Genomic DNA, 14,420 nt, shown 5'->3' on the forward strand with positions numbered 1-14,420 from the left:
GAGGACTTCAACCATACTCTGTGATGCTCCCAGAACTCCAGGGACTCCATCAATTCATGTAAAAAGAAGGGCTAGTGATTCCACAATAAATAAATTAATTTAAATCTGGACAAAAAAGGTAATTAGTTCTGAAAAATGCTATTCACAAACAAATCTTCAATGTAGCTTATTTTGACCTACAAACAATCACAAACACAAAAATGTTAAATTCAGTATCATGTAAGTTAAAGAAAAGCAGCATAAGGTATATCAACCCTCAAGAAATTATTGGGCCAGAGATTGCTCCAGATACAGCATACACTGTATACAAGTATGTTTCAAAATTAAGTTTCTCTTGACTGACAGACAAATCATTTATAACAATATTACATTGGAAACATTCGTTTTAAAAAAGCCCTTGAGAAGGTACCCTTCTAAAAAGGCAGAAAAACAAACCATACAACAATAGAACATAGAGAACAAAATAGATTGCAGAACTCTCATAGCACAGCAACACAGCTAAGACACTATGCCTGTGGTAAAACACAACTTCCTTTTTTTTTTTTTTTTTTTACATAAATGGTGTTTACAGGAACACCCTGCTCCACACTGACCCTGTTCAGACCTGCTATCAATATCAGTTTTAAGTGGACAGCTCTAAGTAAAAGTATGAACACTACCAACATGCTTTGAGGATGCATTTGAGATCCGATCACTCAGACCACATTTCAGAGGTGGTCTGGGCCACATGTGAACACGTTCTTTAAGCAGCGTGCACGCACAGTGTCCTGCGCTACACTGAAGGACTGCCTACTCAACTGTGCTCTGTGAAACAAGAAGAAGCCACACCAACAGGCAGGATGGTCTGATTTTCATGTGGTTCACTGTAATGTAGATCACATGTTTGGGGCTCTCTCTGCCAATGTTAGCAGCAGATGTTTGTGAACACAATGTCTGTTTCAGCTGATCATTGAAAAAAAGCAATATTTCCAATCTCCTTTAACAAATCTTGTAGTTTTAAGAATTGCTGAGCAAGGAGAAACTTTGCGAATCAGTTACAGCAAACTGTAAATCACTTTGTGCCTTCTTGTAAATTTGGGATTAAATAAAAATACATCATGGGGTTTCTTTCCCTGTAAAAATTGTCAGCTGTTTGAACACACTGTTTCAACGGATTCCACCATTTACACTCAATTTATGAAAGAAGACAACATTTAATTGATAGTAAACATGTCTATTTTACAGATAGAGTAAACAGTAACCAATATAGGCTACTTGCCTTTCACCAATGGAGAAAGACTTCCTTTAAAAAAAAACCATGCAATTTCTAAGTTGTTGAGTTAGGAGATACGTTATAAACTTTGTGAAACGCTGTCTGTGAGGAATTCTTCCTAAAGAAGCCTTCTTGTACATTAGCCAAATGTCTCACATGAAGATTTCTTTCCACGTGTTGAAACTGACTGAGTTAAGGCTGTTCACTTGTGACTGAATCGTTTCAGACCTGAATTTCCTCTTTGATTTCTTGTCTGTACAACTACAATCTCATCCAGGCCCAGAGTGGCTAATCGGGAGGATCGGGACAATTCCCGGTGGGCCGGTCTAACTTTTGGGCCGCGAGGGCCGGTGTTCAATTATTATTTTTATTCATTTATTCATTTTGGGCCGGTGTTCAGTCATGGCACTGTGTGGGTATTATGTTTGTGCTGTTACTGCTGTCGGACTGTCCCACTGGCAGCTCTTTTCTTTTTTTGCAGACAAAACACATCGGTGCACGCCGCACACTGTCAGTGGTGTTTGTAGCCTGGCTCCAGCCCCAGAAGTGCAAGGGTGTTTGCAAAATGCAAAATAAAAAGAGCAAGGGTGGCGTAGAAAAAGCGAGAATTAAAAAGAGAAAAGCACTGGAGACAGCTGCAGCCAAATGTGCAAAAATCGGCAGCTTTTTCAATAAAGCGAGCTTGTATTCTGAAACGACCAATGAAGATGATGAAATGGGTAAGAAGGCAAGATGTTAAACAAAATGCAACTTTACCTGCTCCATTCAATTTAATTAACTAACCATCAAGTCAATGAATTGCGTGGCATTGTAACATATAGCCTTGTCTAACTTAAGGTAACCTAACGTTACATAATTTAATAATACGATGCAACGCCATATAACTGGGAAACTTTGTCTTGTAGCCCCTCATATGCACCAAGCACCAGCCATGAGCCCACCACAGGTCCAGAGTGGGCAGGTAGGATTGCTCATTGAGTGAATATTATTAGAATTAATATAATAAGGAGTATGGTGTAGACCTGCTCTATATGATAAATGCCCTGAGATAATTGATGATAGATGATTCAGCACTACAATAATGAAACAGACTTGAAAAAGGGGAGATTTATGTTGAGAATTATGACCATTTTTAAAATGTGATTTAGTGTCAGAGGCAGAGGCAGGAGCCAGTGGTGAGGAAGGGATCGCTGCTGGCATGGAAGGAACAGGTGAGCTAGTGTGTGAACAAGCAAGCATCAGTTCCAATATAACCACTTTCTATGCCCAAATGATAGTAGTGGCCCGATATACTTTTTATCATTAAAAGTATGATATTAAACAAAGCACACAATTGAAAGTGAATAGGATGAAAGTAATATGGAATAAGCCTGCATATTATCCCATTGAAAAAATATTAATTGGTTCAGTCAAAATGTTTTTTCCATGTCAAATATGCTAAAGCCATACAGATTATTGTTTTCTATGTGATACAGGTGCAGGCAAGCCAAGGGAAACTGGAGGACGTGTGCAACACTTTTTAATTTTTTCAAATTTAATATTCAATATTTTAATTATTCCTTTTTAAAATTTGTTGAAAAGGTTGTTGTGTTGCAAAGAATAATGGTGGAGATGTGCACTCATGTTGAAATATATCCACATTGTGCAGCAACCATTACTTGCACTGAATCGGGATTATTTTAGAAAAAATACACAGAATTACAAGGCTTTGGAGAACAGGGCTTAACATGTTATAATTACATTATTTTAATATAATAGGCCGTGATCTAAAGTGGGCCGGTCTGAGGCATGAAACTCCAGGGCTGAAAATGAGTCCCACTCTGGCCCTGATCTCATCTGTTGTTTGCTGCTGGAACAGGTTGGGGTTAGGGGCCTCGCTTAGGATCCACTCAGCGGGGTTAGGAGGGAGGGGCAGATTAATTTGGAAAAGCCAGCCTGTACTCGACTCCATTTTTAAAAACTGACTTCACTTTTTCAGTAGCAACTTGTGATGTATCATAAATATGTCATTACACTAAGCGAAACGACAGATCTGTCTCAGCCGTTGCCATGCCAATGGCCACGCGGGTCTGATGCTGCAGTCTACTCTCATCCAACCTCTTCTGATGTCACCACACAACGACAATTTTTTACCACGCACACATCACACAGAATGGTTTGCTAGAAGTGGAACACAGCAAGGAACTCAACTAATGCTCAAAGGAGCAGTCTAATATAATAGTATGCCTTAGCTGCCTGCAGCCTACAAATCCTGTAAAAGTAAGTCATTAAGCTTCACATGTAATTTTCATTAACTTTTCTTGGAAACAAGAGTCTAGCAAGACCAACAATTTAGCAGAAAAAGAAATGTTCACAAGACCATTACTGAACCACATCCTCCCTTTTCCATCCACAATATGGTCTCCATCCATTATTCAGACTAGAGATGCACTTTCCTTGTTCAACTCTCCACTCATGACATCTTTGGGCAGCACTTAACAGACGCATACATATCAGCTGCTTATAATTCAGGTAGAAACTAAAAAAAGAAGACTTCTCAAGTTTTATTCAATTAGGCTAAACAGGCTGATGGACTTCTTCCGAAACCCACAAAAAAAAAAAAAAAAAGGACTAAATTAGCTGTGTAAATGTTTTTAGTGGAGACCTGCATTTTAATTTAGTCTTGTAGCACCTATATTAAGGCAATAATGTAGTTATGCCATAATTAGAATAAGTAGGCCAAGCCTAGAAGCAAACTTTTGCTTGGAAAAACAATCAGTCGCAGCTACACTGTCCATCCGGCAAGCCACTTGAGTAACTGAATCAACACATGTCTGCATTATCATACTCCTCGTGCAAAGTGTCAACAAGATTTAGGAACAATCTACACATTTGTTGTTGATACCTTCTAGTTGGACTGTTACTTCAAAGTCTGGCTCGATTGGTGCCTGAGTAAAAAAAAAAAAAAAACCTTGTATGTGTTATGGTTACATGATCTTGGTTATGATTGAGCGGAAATGTTAGACAAACATCTAAGTTTCCTCTGCCTGCTTCCTCCCTCCTCATCTAGCCACATGTGAAACCACACTGGAACTGCTCGCCAGCCAAAGTAAACTCTCCAGTCATCCACTTGGCATTTGTTTACACTGGATGCCAGCTTTACATGCCAATCCCTTACTCATATTCTGGTGAATAATGATATCACACAGTGGAACTATTCTACATAATCACTGTATGCCATGAGTGTGATACACGTTATGGAGGCAGTGTGTGTGTGTGTGTGTGTGCGGGGAAGGTGTCCCTCTCACTGGCTCATCTATAAAAGGTACAGAGCTACTCTGAGTCTGCAAAATATGGTCAGCAAAAAATGTGTGGGCTAAATTTTCCAAGTGGTGCCCTGAGTTGAACAATGAATGCAAATGTAATGTCATTTAGCAGATGAACTAGAGCCAGAGTGAAAGCTGATTTATGTGTGTATGATTAGCTTTAGAGCTGGATACGTCAAATGCTCCAGCAAATACCTTAAATGAACTGTATGGCCTGTTTACAATCTTCTGCCTAGCCAAAGTGACCCGCGCTTACGTAACATGGACTGTACAGAGTTCTCACGTGGCACAGCCCACACAGAATTGGGCATTATATAAAGTTCAGAGCATGAAAGGGTCAGTAATATGTTAGATTTTGGTTGAAAAAATGTAAAAAAAAAAAATAACTACAATTATTAGCAGAATGTGAAGAAAATTTGACATTACAATGTTGTACTGTGTTGCAGAGATATAGAAGTTAGCATGCTAAGCTAGCCCCATCTATCTTTGTCAAAAGCTCCTGTGTCAGTGGTGTAAACATCAACAGTACCTTAGTGCTCAAAGAACCGTTTCGGGGCCGCTAGCTGCATGGCTAACTGAGCTAACTAGCTAAGTACAGCCATATATAGCAGCAATTAGAAGTTACACAACCGCACATGGGATTTAAGTATGAAATTGACAGGCCAAATCTTTCATATTGCATCTTTAAGAAAAAATTAGTTGAGTTGTATATATAGCCATGTAAATATTTTCAAATATTTTGAGTTCTCTTTCATAGAATTCGTTTTGGTTCCCACATTGGGAACGCCTTCAGCCTGACATCATCAGAAGAAATATTTTCCCGAACTGAAGCTAGCTTCAGCGAGCTAACACAGTACAGAGCAGTAATACTCAGCTGTATAACATTATTCCGCCTAGAGGTCGAGACCCTCCCAGTTTGTCCATGCTTTCATCTAACCACACCAGGTTAGCAGAAGAACATTAACAGGGACAGCATAATGTTAGATTCACAGCTAATTAGCCCTGCTAGTGACCATGGCTGCTGCTAATGTCCCCATGAAAGCAAAGGAGGAAAAACAGCCACATGCCAGCCTCAACAAATGTGTGTTATGTGTCTCAGCCTGAAACATGCCTAAGCTGCCTTTGAGTCCACCGAGGAGTGCTCACATTGTAGCCTGTTCTCCATCAATGTCTGGCTGGTCAGACGATTTGTTGGGCAGTGACCCAGTTATGACTTCCACTGTAGCGGCTCAGGAGCTGATGTAGCTGGCTGAGCTGATCACCCTCGAAGCTGGAATGTCAACGTTGCCTAGCTGGGGGGATCAACTTGTCTTCATTGACCTGCTGCTTGTCCTGAGGTCTTTGCTAGTCCTGACTTAACAATGGGCTTGGTGGATTGTCAGAATATAATGGTGGATGATGAATCGGACGGTTTCCTCAGTCGCCCCTTAGAAGCAATGCATCGAGGCAGCCCTGGGGCCACTGAGAAGGCCCCAGAGCTGGTTTAGCCCTTTTTCTCAGAGGGAACTAAGGGCTTATGGCCACAGCCCTGGCAGTGGTTCCAATGGGACGCTTGCATATGAAGGGTACACAGCATTGGGCGCCTCCCTCTTGGGCTTGGGGGGCCTGATCGAGGAGAGATCTGTAAACACGGTCTTCACATGCACTTGTCTCATATAAATGACCTGGAATTGTTAGCCATTCAGCTGTTCATCGGACACTGAAATATTTCCTTTCTGTTTTGTGTTGGTCAGGACAGACAACACCACTGTAGTGGCTTATATCAACAGATGCAGGGGCCTGCGATCTGTTCAGGTACACACACTGGTACATAGACGGATTGTTTGGAGCAGCAAACATTTCCTGTCCCCGAGGGCCACACATGTCCCAGGGATACTGAACCATGGAGCAGACCTTCTGTCCAGGGGGAACCCCCTTAATGCAGAATGGAGACTTGTGGTAAGCCTGGTTTTGGAACGGTACAGTTGGCAATCCATAGACCTCTTTGCAACGAGGTAGAATGCTCAGTGTCTTGTGTTGTCTCATATGTGTTTCCTGCTAACAGTTCTGGTTTCCCCAACCCTAGCCTGGGTGCAGGAGGAGGGCCTTTTAATGATTCTGAATTCCCCCACTAGCCATCAAAACACTGGCTCGCATAACCCAGCTCCATGGACTCTGCCAATACGCAGGAACCTGCTGTCCCAGGCACGGCAAGAAATATTTCATCCCCACCCACAGAGACTAGCTCTGTGCGAGTGGTTCAACCTTAGGGCAGGGGGTCTCCCTCCTGGTGTGACTGAGACCATCCAGAATGCTAGGACCCCCTCAACGAGGTCCCTTAATGGCAGAAAGTGGTCAATATTTTGAAACATGGTGCTCAGATTTACAGGAGGTTCCCTTTCAGTGTGTTGTAGCTTTGATCTTGGGTTTCTTAAAAGATGTGGTGGACAAGGGGAAGGCTTTCTCAATCATTAAGGTGTACTTGGCAGCTATCTCTGCCTGCCACATTGGTTTTGAGGTGAAGGCCACAGGGCAGCATCCCTTGGTTTTCCGCTTCACGAGGGGTGCACACCGTAGGCTGGCGGTCCCTGAACCTTTGGCTCCATCCTGGGACCTACTCACTGTTTTGGATGCCCTTTTGGCCACACCTTTGAGCCACTGGAGCAGGTGGAGCTGAAAATGCTGACTTTAAGCATTTTTTAGTCCTTAGTAGGATCTCCACCCTACATGACACTCAGTGGGTTAACATGACACTCGAGAAAACCGAATTACTGGGTTAGTCCGACTATGATCAGATTTTTAAAATGCATGTATACACCTTAGTCTGACTAAAATCGGACCGGATCGGATTTCTCATAGTTGGATTAAAACACTGATTAAAACACCATTATTACTCGCATTACTCTTGCATGTATACGTTCCATCAGATCGGACCAGATTTCTGCATTTGCACAGGCTCGAGATTTTTTTGGCTCAGTTACCACTAGTTGAAATGGGTACAGCGCCACCTATCGTACTGGGGTATGACATGCTCCGGCCAATAATTCAATTTTCTCACCGGCATGTATAGCAATAGCAATTGTCCGATTGAGTAGCATAGTCTGACTATGGCTGTAATCCGACTAAGCTGTGCATGTAAACATACTGACTGATGTGCCTTGCCCCAACGAATCCTGGTTGGCAGAATGCAATAGGAGTTTCCAATGAAGTCAGGCCGAAGGAGTTCCCAATTTGAGATACTCACTCATGCTACTCAGAGAACCGGTTTATGCAGTTAATCTAAAGTTTTGTGTGCCCAAATTTAAAAATAACCCCATCTGATGTTTCCATGACTACCACAACTTACATTTTTTGATAATCCACAACACAGTAAGAACAGTTTCCATTGAACTGAAACTAATGATTATTGACCAATAGTTTGGTCTGTAAAACATAAGAGAACAGTGACAAATAACAATCATGATATTCTAGTTTACAATGTGAACAACATCAAATGTCTTATTTTGTCCAACCAACAGTCCAAAAGGTCGAAAAGGTGACACCGACAAAACGTACAGCAGAATGGCAAATGATAAACTCTTTCTCCTGCTCTGAGGATTACCAGGGCAAAGGGTGATGGAACCAGTGGCTATCTGCAATGTTGAAAGGTTTTCAAGAGCCGCTCAGAGCGGATGACCAAAAAAGGCGGCGCTTTTTCTCTAGACGGCCATATGCTGCTACAGATGCTCATTCCTAATTATTAACAACTGAAAAAAGACGCTGACACTCCGGAACAGATGTTATGTGAAAAAAAGGTGACAATTTCAGAAGTCAAACTGTTAACCTAAGCAAATAGGTTTTTTCTCAGCATTAGCAAGGTTTCTAAGACAATCGTGTGGGGACACTAAAACATACAAAAACTGGGTCAGGCGAAGCCAAAGAGAGAACAGAAGATCAATACATCAAGCTTAGTTCCCTGAGAGTTAGAATGGCTATTCCATCACAGATACAGAATTTTCTACATAAACAACACAAGGCTACAATCAGTAGTCCATGTAGTGACTCAGAGGACAAGGAGCAGTTTCCAAACCACTTCTCAGGAGGGGAAACAGGGACAACCACTGAAGTTGTATGTAAGGAAACAGACAGGAGAGAGAAAGATACCTCAGTGTTTCAAAGCCACAATGAAGCTTCAAGTCTGGGGCTGATTTCTGACTCATGCACAGAACTGACTCCACCCTGACCAAGGAGAAGCACCACTCAATTCTTCAGAGATATGCTCCACCCTCTTTGGTCTTTGTGGAGAAGGATTCATACTGCGGCAGGATAATGAGCCCAAACACCTCAAAGCTGTAATACAACTACTGAAGACCTAAGAAGACCAAGGAGTCCTGACTGTCATGGACTTTCCTCCATAGTCACCCGACCTCAACCCCATTTAACATTTATTGGGGCACTGGATGACTGAGAAAGCCAAACATTCAGTGACATCACAACAAGCCTTGTTGGGTGCTGTCAGATCATGCTGGGATAACATGAGTCAACATGTTTTACACTAACTTGTGTAGTCCATGCGGCTCAAGAGCATGCTGGCATTAAAACAAAAGGGGGACAGAACAAAAAACGATATTTTGAAAATGTTCAACTTCTCACTTAAAGTTTTAAAATGAGATTATTTAGACTTTTATGCCCCACTGTATGTAACATGTTTCAATAACATGTTTGCAAATTAAAATATCTAATCAGTCCCATGGCATTTTATTTATGCAATGCATCACTTATATTTATTGAAATAATATAATGAGGTCAACTATCATTTACTATCAAGTCCTGTGACTGTAATCAAACTGCAGAGCGTGATAGTCGGAAAGTAAGTGCTAGCTTGTTGCCTTTCTGATTTGTGTGGTGTGCCCACTTTTCCATCATCAGCAGAAAAATACTGCTGAGACAGCTATTTTTCTACAAAAAAGTTGTAACAGTGAAAGCCTTTTTTTTCTAGAGGTCGTAATATTATTTCCTGAACATTAGTTAGGCCTTTGTTGAACAGATCTGAGTCTGAGTTACATCAGATTAACCCCTGGAGCAAGGCACCAATGCACCAAATGCCCCGAAAAATAGAAAATTGTGTTTTTACCGGGTGCCTCCCAGTTTAGAATTAGGGATAACTTAAGTGAAGTGAAGCTCCTGCTGAAAACATTTCCAAAAAAAGGCTTAAAATGTGTGGGGTTTACTGACCTTTACAGAATTTTTATTTGACAAAAACTGGGCTTCTGCAGATAGCGAAATAATAAACTGTTGGAAAACCATGAACACTCACTGGAACATTCTGAATATCACAGTTTACACATTTCCAGTTCCTGAAAGATGGATCCGACTTCAACACTTCACCACACAGCAGACCACAGTCCTCGTTTTACCGTCTTAGAGGTGTTTAATCTAATTATTCAAGTCAAACCCCTCAGGAACCAGAAATTGTCTCAAATTGACAGTAACACCGGTGAGACTAGGTCAGTACTTCAAATTCAAGGCAACATGAAATCATGGTCTCAGTGCTTTTTATCATATGGAACGAAAGCTTTTTTTCAAAAATTAAGTACTTTATTTTAAGATGCCCAATTTTTAAAAGCCGTTTATTTATTTTCACCATTTCATTTTTAAATGTGGCCCTTCTTTTCCTTAAAGAGAAGAAAATAATATATATCTACAGTATCATACATCTGTATATTAAATGTTAAGTGACCATAAATATTGTCAAAATGTTTTTGAATTGTTCTTTCTTTATTTGATCTGTCAGTTCTTGATTACATGCAGACGTTGATACAACTGCTAGACTTCAATATATATCACACTGGTTCAAATGTGGAGACTGTGCAATAGTTTAATTTAGATATTCAGTTGACTGTGTTAAATTTGTGTATATATATATATCTATATCTATATCTATATATATATATATATATCTATATATATCTATATCTATATATATATATATATATATATATATATATATAAATAAATATATATATATAATTATTTTTTTTTTTTTTCATTATCATTTGCAGCAGAAGAAAATAAATCCTGTCTTCCAATTCAGTGCATCTGTAACCTAATAGTCATTTTTGTGGTAGAAATATCAGTATAGGTACTCGGTATCGGCAAGTACACAAATGAAAGTACTCATACTCATACTAGGTTTGACAAAACTACCATGGGTGCAACCCTAATTTTGTTTAAAAAAACCAAAAACAATTCTACATAATATGACAAATAACAACACATCAAAAATTGATTATGACAAGCTCAGGGAACACTCACTCCAAGCACAGTTATTACAGATAAGAGCCCTTCAGTGGGTGCTATGAATTATCACAGTATGTCATTTTACATCATCATACAAAAATATTCTGCAATTTCAGTTTAGAAGCCATACATCAGTTTCAACAAGTCAATGAAATTCAATATGCCTTGATGCCTTGAACATTAAAGAGCAAGAATGATAAGAAAAACTAATTTGAAAATGAATATCAATATCATAACTCTCACACATGCCGCGCCAACAACACTATCTGATTGGTAACACGTCACAATTAATAGCCCATAAACAACGAATAATCTGAATCTGCAAGTAACTCATAACTTAACGTATCAAATAAATAATAATACATTTCTTGCAATGGTCTGCACATATACTGACATTATCTCTCATAGCTGGCACATGTCTTTCATCTCACAGTATATTTAAGCAAACTGCCCAAACCTTGGGCCCGTCTGCATCAACTCAGTTGTAAATTAAATTATGTGCGTTATGTGAATACAGTTGTGTAATAAGATAAAAGTCAGTCAATACTAACTGGACTTTATACTGTGTCATCAAATCTTCTGCTTCAACTGGGAAACCGGCTCTTCACTGCATTTTATGAGTATTATTATATCCACAGCAGTTAAATGAGTTAATTTCACCTGATAAACACCAATATTACTCTGTTCAAGGTGAAAGCGGGGTATACACCCAAGTACACCTAGTTTACCCCTCTGCACAATGTCTTTGGAAAAAAAACAAAAAAACTAAATCCACCCAACTTGACAAGCTCCCTCCTCCTGGCTTCACATCCATCATGGACACTTACACAGGTGCACATCCAGCACTGCTCACAAAGAGCAGCTGAGCTGAGGACAGACGTGAGGCTGTTCACGGGACAGGAACAGTCCTCTGTCTGTTTGCACATCTTGCCTGTGTACACATCTTACTGCAGGGAATTCTAGCCTGATGACGTATGCCTGCGATGCACAGCTGCAGGGTTAGCCACAGGCCTGCTCTGCATTAGCTACACACGCTCTGACACCCACGACACCTTTACCTATGCGCTGTTTGCACTTTCAAGCCAAACCTACACTTTGTGAAGACTGCTATTTGAGTTGGACTCTGGTGTTCATACTGTAAATACAGAGCAGAGCCAGAGCGCCTCACTGCTGCATGTAGAGGCTACCGTGATAACACTGTCAACGATCCTGGTTTGACTTCATTTGCCTCGCAGAAAGCAGCTGGCTGGGTGAAAATGTCGGAAAGACTGTAAACATGTCTCACCTGGATCCCCAGTTATGTGGAGGATGCGCCTTCAATCTACAGACAGGCTCATTTTTTGTAAATACCTGGCAAAACCGTCGATCTTCATAAATGTTCCTCTCCAGCCATTTTGAGCCAAACCGTCAGCTCGGTCCGGCGGGGTGACACAAATAAGACCGAGTTGTAAATAACCACATTTCTCTGCTTATGCGTGAAAAGACAATTAAAGCAATCAAGTCCGAGTGACGTTAGTGCTTCGATGAACAGTGTGCGTTTCAGACGGGTGAGGAAGTGACATCTTACAGTCATCAATTTCCTGTATGAACCCCCGTGTAGGCGCAAATGGTACTGCTCGTAACATTCCGGAGACCTACTTCGCTGTGCTCAGTGGCTGTGCTTGGTGAGAGCAGCCAATGAGCGGCTGAGTAGTAATCTGAGCGGGACAACACAGCGCGTCACTGACACAGCTGAGCGCCTGCCACATACTGTTGATCAGAGCGTCATGCTGAACGTTACTGTGATGGCAATGTAACGATGAGATGTACGCACACACACACGAACACACACGCACACACACACACTCATAGCGAGAAGTGTCATACCCATCAACTATTTTCCATATATGACGTTTAAGCGATGGTGGAAGAAGTATTTACTGTATTTAGCAGCAGCAATGCCACTGCGTCAACATACTAAATGGCAAAAGGTAAAAGTCATGCGTTTGATTTTTTTTATTAAAAGGAAACTGTCTTTAAGTCCAATGCTAGTGCCCTACTGACCTTCAAAGGAAAGTATGCCTACAGAGTTTAAGTGACAGTCTATATTAATTCTTATTAATAACTGTAATTTTATAGTAAATCAAACTTAAGTAAATAACTAACAATGACATGCTTTATCAACTATTCATTTAGCAGTTGTAAAGGTTTATATAGTGGTGTTGTTCATAGTCCTGAAACACAGAAATCGGTTAGCATTTGTGCACATCTGGTTCCCCCATCTCAAAGTCTGTGAGTTGTTTTAATTGGTTTTCAGTAAAGTGTCTGAAATAAGGTGTGTGGTTACCACAGGCTGAAGATATATACCAGTTTTCTTCTATAACATAAAATGCATCATTAAATGTCTTGCATTTTTTACATATGTGTCTTTAAAAAGTGTCTAAATGAGACTACAGAGGTTGTCGGGTACATTAAACACCATCACAGCGAACACAGAGACTCATCTACTCACCAGTCTGTCTTTACAGGCTGACTTTAGTTAAAATATATTGTAACTCTCACTTTACAACTACACTGATGAGTTTACTCCACAAAAATATCTGCGCAAACATTAATGTATGACACTTTGAAACTACATTTCCATTTTTACGTTTACATTAACATTTACCTTTTGAAGGGTAAATGTAGTCACCAGAAGAAAAAAGCTAACGTTTAACTTTAAACTAACTACACAACTGTCACACTAAACTATACTATACACAGTTTAATGTAAACTGCCCAATGTGGTAGTTGTAAAGTTAGAGTTAGAATAGTTTGTAACTACAGTGGGCCTGTAAAGACAGACTGGTGAGTAGATGATTCTCTGTGTTCGCTGTGATGACGGTTAATGTTCCCAACAACCTCTGTAGTCTCATTTAGACACTTGTTAGCAACCGCCATTTAAAGACATATAAAAGCTTCGCAACTCACAAGTGAGGTATTTACTGACGTATATCATATCAGAACAAAACATTAAAATCTCTAAAGCTTGTGTTTACTACAGACCTGATTTTAGGTATAGTCAAAAAAAACATTCAAAAACCCATTGACTATGAGACGAGGGAAGCAAATGTGCAAAAATGCCAGCTGATTTCCTGCCAGTTGTCCTGTCATTTCCTTCTTACTGTGTTTTCTGTATTTTCTCCTCCTGTGGTGTTCCTGTGTTCTTCCCCAGCCTGCTTTCCCTCCACACCTGCCCTGCATCTGCTTTGTTAGCACAGCCCTGTTCCCAGTGTTCTTCCCAGCTCAGGAGGTCTGCACGTCACTCTCCTCACCTGTGTTTCTCCACCTCTCTTCACCTGCACCGCATCGCCTTGTTAGTTTAGTTTGTATTGACTTCCAGTCAATATGCTGCATTCCATTGCACAAAGAAAAACGACCTCTGACTCGGAAAAGTGCAATGGAATGGTCGTCCAGTCGAGAATTCCAAGTGAGAACCTCGGACAACCACGAGCCTGGCATCAATGACATAAACACACATCATCACAGCAACATGCACACATTGTGAACAATTATCTTTTACCTTTTCATCAAGTTTACTTTATAATATGTGTGTGAGCATGAGGAGGGAACACACTGCTCATGTA

The 14,420-nt window shown here is 40.5% G+C and overlaps 1 protein-coding gene across 5 annotated transcripts in view; it reads right to left on the reverse strand.

Annotated features, from left to right (window-relative positions):
- The window catches only part of znf438 (zinc finger protein 438), a 57,804-nt gene extending 45,427 nt beyond the window's left edge, over nt 1-12,377 (reverse strand). For 2 of the 5 annotated variants that reach the window (XR_003981733.1, XM_030398715.1), the window contains exon 1: nt 12,101-12,376. The gene's annotated coding sequence lies outside the window, so the exon portion shown is untranslated. Of the gene's footprint in view, nt 1-12,100 lie in introns of all 5 variants that reach the window. The other 3 variants (XM_030398718.1, XM_030398716.1, XM_030398717.1) reach the window with 3 other exon arrangements.
- Between the last annotated feature and the right edge of the window lie 2,043 nt (nt 12,378-14,420).

The sequence above is a fragment of the Sparus aurata genome, chromosome 19 (assembly GCF_900880675.1).
Source record: "Sparus aurata chromosome 19, fSpaAur1.1, whole genome shotgun sequence".
In the NCBI taxonomy this organism is placed as follows: Eukaryota; Metazoa; Chordata; class Actinopteri; order Spariformes; family Sparidae; genus Sparus; species Sparus aurata.